Below are 7,893 nucleotides of genomic sequence, written 5' to 3'. Positions count from 1 at the left end.
TAAATTCTTCTCATGTGTCTTCTTGAGTTTGTATTGATCTGTTTTATGGTATTGGTTTATTGTATCTTTTATGGTGTTATACAAACTAAAGCTGTGTCTTCTTGACTTGGCTTGAATGTCAGTCAGCGGGTGCCAAGGAGGCGCAGTGTGTGTGGTTTTCAATGAGCTTTGCTGGATCTTGGTCCGCAAGAGACATTCGCCGACAGTGACCACTTAGTGAGTTTTCAGGGACTGAGTATCAGCGAGTTTCATAGGGTCAATACCATGAGTGTCAGTGAACCCCTGGGAGTGTCAGTGGGTGTCACGGAGGTGAGTGCCGGTGAACGCGAGTGATCATCTTCGGTGAGAGACAGTGAGTGAGTGTGTCACAGGCTGCAGCCAGTCTCACTCTCAGTGACTCAGACTGCCGGTCGGTGACTGGGACTCCGCGGTCCGTACCCTGCTGAGGGGCGGGGCCTCGGGTGGGCGGGGCCTGAGAGCGGCTGCTGTCAGTCTGGGCTCGCTCCCCGCGCTCCGGAAAGTTTGTGTGCAGTGATCGGAGCTCGGCAGGAGCGGGGTCCGAGGGAGAGCACCGGGGGCTCGAGGGACCGCAGAGGACACTGAGTGTGGAGACCCCTGGACCCCAGAGCCCGTGCGGCGCCGGCAGGTGTCCCCGGGCCGCAGGTGGAGGGAGCGGGGCTCGGCTTCGGGACCGGCCCTGGACGGTGCCCCCAGCTCCGAGGATGCGGATCATCCGGGGTGCGGAGACCGACGCGACCCCCGGGCCAGGTAAGAAGAGAACCTGTGCCCCGGCGCCCCCACCCTCAGCACCCTCATACACACTCCCACGTCGGGTTCGGGCGGCCCCCTTCCATCTGAGGGTCGGTTCCAGGGACATTGACCCCCTCCATATACTCCATACTCACTCCTTCGCGGTGCAGGTTATTCCCCACTCCCCCCCCCCCCACGCACACAGGTGGAAAACCTCTGGCACCCCCATGCCTCCGGTACCTCAGCTGCCCCCTTGTCTCTTACCTGACAGAGTGAGCACTCACCCGACAGGTGACCCCCGAACATGCCCCTGGACAGAGCTCCCAGCCCAGTGCACCCGACGACCCTCGGTCCCTCATCCAAGAGGCAAACTCTTCTAAGACTACAGATCTACCTGACCTCACACCTACTCCCACTGACTAATAGACTAGTTGCCTCCTACTTACCTCCAGCCATCCCTCCAACTCACCCCGTGCTCGCTGTCAGCCCGGAGAGGCCAGGCTGCAGTCGGGAGAGAGGCCAGGGACCGGCGGGGGACTCTATCGGACAATCATGGATCGCTGCTCCGGGGGCCCCGGCGCTTCTCCCCGCGCCCTGCAGGGGGCCCTGTGGCTCCAGCTTTCAGAGCCCGGTGGGGGGTGGGGGCGTCCATCGCGTGCGGGGCTTCGAGGTCTGCAGGGGTCAGGCCTCATCGCGGTGCCTCGAAGCCCACAAAGGGTGTGCGCTAGGGCGCTATGAATGAAGGGGCCCGCCTCACAAAGAGGCTCGGACGAGGCTGGCTTCTTATGAATGGGGGAACTCGGCCGCAGTGTAACCGTGTCTGTGCGCGGGGGGGTCGGGGATTCCATATCAACAACACTCAGAGTTAGGGTGAACCTGGCCGTCAGATTTCTGATTCTTTCATTACACAGAACTGGTTTGTAAACAAGCCATGGTTAATAATCCGGAGGTGAAGGTTCTCATGGAAACTTTCTCGGGCATGCGGTCACTATCCAGATGTGAAGGTTCTGACGGGATCGGGCCAGAAGTTGCTGTACTGGTGTGAAGGTACTGATGAGTGTGAACCTGTCGTTACTATCCAGGTGTATAGGTTCATATTCGTTTGTGAAGGTACTGATGGGTCCGGATCACTGTTTACTATCCAGGTGTGAAGGTGCTGATCGATTCGGATCTGTTTTTACCATCCAGGTGTGAAGGTTCTGGTGGATTTGGACCAGTGGTTACACTCTAGGTGTGATGGGTTTGGTCCTGTCTTTACTATGCAGGTGTGAAGGTTCGGGTGGATTTGGGTCAGGGGTTAAAATACAGGTGTGAGGGTACTGATGGGTTCGGACCAGTGATTAGAATCCAGATGGGAATGTTCTGATGGATTCCAACCAGTTTTCACTATCCAGGTGTAAAGGTACTGATAGGTCCGAACTTGTGATTACAATCCAGGTGTGAAGGTACTAATGGTTTCGGACCCATCTTTATTCCCCAAGTGTGAAGGTTCTGGTGGGTTTGATCCAGTTCTTACAACACAGGTGTGATGGTACTGATGGGTTCCGACCTCTATCTATTATCCATGTGTGATGGGTCATTACTGTCCAGGTTTAAAGGTACTGATGGGTTCGGACCAGTGGTTCCGTTCCAGGTGTGAACGTTCTAATAGGTCCGGACCTGTCTTTACTATCCAAGTGTGAAGGGTCTGGTGTGCTCGGGCCGCTTGTTATTTTACAGATGTGAAAGTACTGATAGTTTCGGACCTGTCTTTACTATTTAAGTGTGAAGATTAGGGGTGGGTGGTGTTTGGGTCAGTGGTCAAAATCCAGGTATGAATGTTCTGATGGGTTGGGACCTGTCTTTAATATTCAGATGTGAAGGTTCTGGCGGGTTCGGCACACCGATTGCTATCCAGGAGGAGAGGTGTGGTGCAGCGGCCAGTGCGCCAGACTCCGGAGCTCAGGGTTCATGGTTCGATCCCCGGTTCCGGTGGCAGCTCAGCTCAGCATCATGTGACTCTGGGCAAATACCACACTTAATCTCGCCCACTCTAGGCGACTTAATGGCCCCAGCGCCTTGAAACCCTTAAGGGGGTGATACGTTTGCGCTTAACAAAACAGGAATTAAAATAGGAATTATCCAGATGTGAAGGTACTTGATGGTTTCAGACCTCTCTCCGTCTCAATATGCAGGTTGCGATGGTGTTGAACACATTTGTATGAGGTGTGAGGGTAACTGGCGTTATTCTCTCTAGCGTAATTACCTCAACATTACTCGTAATTATGTGTAACTAGTGAGAAGCGTAATCCAGCATTTAATGCCATTTTCTTGGAGTTAAATTCGCACTTGCATCCATAATGGGCACTAAATGCAACATGCCATTTGCTCTCTTAGTTTGTTGTTTCTGTACTACTGTAGTAGAAGTTATGTCCCAAATTACTCTGAATTACTTAAACTGGCATAATTGCATAGTTGTTGGTAATTTCGCATCACAAGAGTAATCCATAATTATAGGAATTACTCCTGGGTAATTAAATCTCCCTCAGGCCAATTTTTATCTACATATGAAGAATCAATGGTCCGGACCAGTCAGTAACATCGAGACGTGAGCGTTCTGATGGTCTCTTGTCTTCCAATCCCCTGAAAAGGGGGTTCAGGTGGGTTGGGTCAGACCCATATCTATCTCAGTAAGTAGGTTCTGATGGGTTCGGACCCATCTGTATCCCAAGGGGGAGGTTCCAATAGAGTTCAACTAATTCTTACCCAGATGTGAAGGTTCCCATCGGTACAGACCATTCTTTATTGCATGATGTGAACATTCTGTTGGTTTATTACTTTATTCTCTAGATGTGGGTGTTCTGATAGGTTCGAACTCATATGTACGTCTATGGGAAGGTTTCGATGGGGTTGAATGCCTTCTTTCCCAGATATGAAAGTTCTGTGGGTGCATAACGTTTTACCCAGATGTGAGGGGGCTGACGTCTCCGTATCGCAAGGGGAAGATTCTGATAGAGTTGACTGCATTATTACCCAGATGTGAGGGTTCTCAAGGGTACAGAACACTTTTTATTACCCTGATGTAAAAGTTCTGAGGGCCCATGTCTTTCATTATCCAGATGCCAGCGTTCTGATGGGATTAAACCCATCTGTATCCCAAGGGGAAGGTTTCAATAAAGTTGAACTAATTCTTACCCAGATGTGAAGGTTCCCATCGGCACAGACCATTCTTTATTGTATGATGTGAACATTCTGTTGGTTTAAAACTTTATTATCCAGATGTGAGTGTTCTGATGGTTTCGAACTCATATGCAGGTCTAGGGGAAGGTTTTGATGGGGTTGAATGCCTTCTTTCCCAGATATGAAAGTTCTGTAGGCTCGTAACTTTTTACCCAGATGTGAGGGGTCTGACCTCTCCGTATCTCAAGGGGAAGATTCTGATAGAGTTGAACGCATTGTTACCCAGTTGTGAGTGTTCTCAAGGGTACAGAACACTTTTTATTACCCTCATGTAAAAGTTCTGAGGTCCCCTTTCTTTCATTACCCAGATGGCAGGGTTCTGATGGGATTACATCCATCTGTATCCCAATGGGAAGGTTGCCATAGAGTTGAATGCCCAGATGTGATGGTTCCCATGGGTACAGATCCATCCTTATTGTATGATGTGAAGGTTCTGTTGGTTTATTACTGTATTCTCCAGATGTTAGTGTTCGGATGGGTTCGGACTCATATGTTTCGATAGAACTGTCTTTATTACCCTGATGTAAGAGTTCTGAGGGGCCCGTGTTTTTCATTACCCGATGTGAGGGTTCTGATGGGATCGAACCCATTTGTATCCCAAGGGGAAGGTTTCGATAGAGATGAACACAATTTAACCCAGCTGTGGAGGTTTGCGTGCCTTTATTTACCTGATGTAAACGTTCTTTGCATTCATGACGTTATTACCATCTGTATCTCAAGAGAAGGTCTCCTACGGGGTTACATTTATTCTAATATAGATGTCAAGGCGCTCAAGTGTACGGAACAGTCATAATTACCCTAATGTCAAGGCTATCATATTTATTTATTTGAGAGGTTCATTGAGCACAGGCCACTCTATATTGCCTAGATGTGAAGGTTCTCAATGGTACGGACCAGTCCTTATTTCCCAGATGTGAAATCTCTCAAGGATACGGACCAGTCTTTGTTGTCCAGATGTGAAGATTCCTAATTGTACGGACCAGTCCTTATTCCCCCAGATGTAAAATCTCTTGTGTACGTACCAGTCTTTATTGCACAGATGTGAATGTTCTCAATGGTCCGATTAGCCTTTATTACCCAGATGGGAAGAGGTTCTCAATGGTCCGTATCAGCCTTTATTGCCCAGATGTGAAGGTTCGATTGGTCTGGATCAACCTTTATTGCCCAGATGTGAAGGTTCTCAATGGTCCGGACCAGCCTTTATTGTCCAGATGTGAAAGCTCTCAAGGGTATGAATCAATTTTTATTACCCAGATGTGAAGGTTCTCAATGGTCCGGATCAGTCTTTATTGCCCAGATGTGAAGGTTCTCAATGGTCCGGACCAGCCTTTATTGTCCAGATGTGAAAGCTCTCAAGGGTATGAATCAATTTTTATTACCCAGATGTGAAGGTTCTCAATGGTCCGGATCAGCCTTTATTGCCCAGATATGAAGGTTCTCAATGGTCCGGATCAGCTTTATTGCCCAGATGTGAAGGTTCACAATGGTCCGGATCAGCTTTTATTGCCCAGATGTGAAGGTTCTCAATGGTCCGGACCAGCCTTTATTGCCCAGATGTGAAGGTTCTCAATGGTCTGGATCAGTCTTTATTGCCCAGATGTGAAGGTTCTCAATGGTCCGGACCAGCCTTTATTGCCCAGATGTGAATGTTCTCAATGGTCCGGATCAGCCTTTATTGTCCAGATGTGAAAGCTCTCAAGGGTATGGAGCAATCTTTATTGTCCAGATGTGATGGTTCTATCGGTACAGACCTCTCTTTATTAAAGTTCTGTGTGCTCAGGGCTTTCGTCACTGATTCCTTTGCAGATGTGTTTGAACCTCTCATTTATAAAATCATGTTGGTAAGGATCTGAGAGTTCGGACGCGTTCCCTTGTTCTAGGTGGGAAGAGTTTCTTCACCTGTAAAAGAGACCATGAAACATGAACTCTCTGCCTCTTACATGGTCTTTAGTGCCATGTCTTGTGTGCTGGAATCTGCAGTGGGGTCTGTGCACTGGGATCTATGCACTGGGATCTGTGCACTGAAATCTGTGCACTGGATTCTGCACTGGAATCTGTGCATTGGGATTTGTGCACTGGGGTCTGTGCACTACGATCTGTGCACTGGAATCTGCACTAGAATCTGTGCACTGGAGTCTGCAGTGACATTTGTGCACTGGAAACTGCACTGGGATCTGTGCATTGGAATCTGCACTGGGATCTGTGCACTGGAATCTGCACTGGGATCTGTGCACTGAAATCTGCACGGGGATCTGTGCACTGGAATCTGCACTAGGATCTGTGCACTGGAGTCTGCAGTGATGTTTGTGCACTGGAATCTGCACTTGGATCTGTGCACTGACGTCTGCAGTGATATTTGTGCATTGGAATCTGCACTGGGATCTGTGCACTGGAATCTGCACTAGGATCTGTGCACTGGTGTCTACAGTGATATTTGTGCATTGGAATCTGCACTGGGATCTGTGCACTGGAATCTGCAGTGGAATGCAGATATATTCCAGCCCTGCTACTAGTAGAAGGGGCCCGGGGCAGGATCCCTGGGAGGAAGGGGCCTCTAGGCGCTGTACGTTCTGCAGCAGGGTACGAGGGACATGTGCTTCTATCCGCTTTCGCCCCTCTATCAAGATATAACGGCTTCAAGCCGCTCTTTCGCGCACATCGCATTGGATTCTGTTGCCACTGAATATTTGCACTGACACCGGAAGCAGACCTACCGGTCAGTTTCTGTGATTCCGGAGTGTGTAAAGGGTGAATAAATCGAGTGGGAAGCGGGGGTCAATTAATGCGAACACGAACGGAGGTGGGGGCGGGGGTTGTGACCTTTATTATTCTAACACATATGACACGAAGTACTTGTACCTGTTCACTTCCATAGTTATTTTAGTTTTTACACAACGGGTTTATTAATAAAAAACAGTTTGACAAAGTATGTATTTTTTTATAAATTGAACGTCCTACTAGGCTCTTTTTCACTCTGTTTTTTCCAAAAGTGTTATTATTTTCTAGATGAAAAGGTTGTCATTACGCGGGGCAGTTTATCGACGGCATAGATTCTGCACGGAACTATCCAATTAGAGTTTTACATTGCGGTGCGTAGGCAATGGGCGCGTGCGTGCGTGCGCACAAAAACACCCACGCACACTCCCTACCTCAAGCGCCTGCACCAGAGGGGGATATTTTCTCTGTTAAATCGCGTTATTGACCATGAATTGTTAGTGAGGTGCCAGAAGTAAGCGCGTGTGCATTACAGAGACCCGAAAAACACAGCATGTGGGGTACCTAAAAACGCGAAAAGATTGCACGGGAACCTGTGCCGCGGGGCGCCTTTCCTCTCATTGGTTGGATTTACCTGCTCTCCCTCTTCACGCACACATACTCTCACTCTCTCTCACGCACGCACGCACGCACGCACATAGGACCCGGATACCCCCAGTCTGGCCCGTGCCTCAACACACCCTAAACGAGGCACCAACAGAACTCACAGAGATCATGGACTTGGTGGAACATTTTTGTTATAGCCATGTCAAAACATACTCATGTGTAAAACACATTCATGAAAGGTCAAATAATTGCAACACATCATAACGAATTAGGACCTCGTGTTAAGAAAACACTACACAATAAACAGTGCCGTCTATGGACTCATGAACACCAACGCCAGAGACCTATCGCAATCCCAAATGCCAGGGACCGCACAGGTTTTATTTATTTATTTATTTATGCGTTTTTATATAGCGCGGACTTTACCCGAAGGCGTCAGAGCGCTTCACAAAAGTAACAGAAAAATTACAAGTGAACGACTTACAAAAGCAGACGATAAGTTACATGAGGTAAAAGTGATAATTGTGAGCAAACAAAATACATGAGGTAGCAAACAGTGCATTACAGGAGGACAGAGTGACAAGTGTGCAGGTTACAAGAGAA

The 7,893-nt window shown here is 48.6% G+C and overlaps 1 protein-coding gene across 2 annotated transcripts in view; it reads left to right on the top strand.

Annotated features, from left to right (window-relative positions):
• Positions 1-444: 444 nt before the first annotated feature.
• The window catches only part of LOC144769658 (glucagon receptor-like), a 641,797-nt gene continuing 634,348 nt past the window's right edge, over positions 445-7,893 (top strand). Inside the window, exon 1 of one of the 2 annotated variants that reach the window (XM_078653833.1) lies at positions 445-768. The gene's annotated coding sequence lies outside the window, so the exon portion shown is untranslated. The remainder of the gene's footprint in view (positions 769-7,893) is intronic. The other variant, XM_078653834.1, reaches the window with a different exon arrangement.

Source organism: Lissotriton helveticus, chromosome 7 (genome assembly GCF_964261635.1).
Source record: "Lissotriton helveticus chromosome 7, aLisHel1.1, whole genome shotgun sequence".
Classification (NCBI taxonomy): Eukaryota; Metazoa; Chordata; class Amphibia; order Caudata; family Salamandridae; genus Lissotriton; species Lissotriton helveticus.
This window is presented reverse-complemented; position numbering and strand designations above follow the sequence as displayed.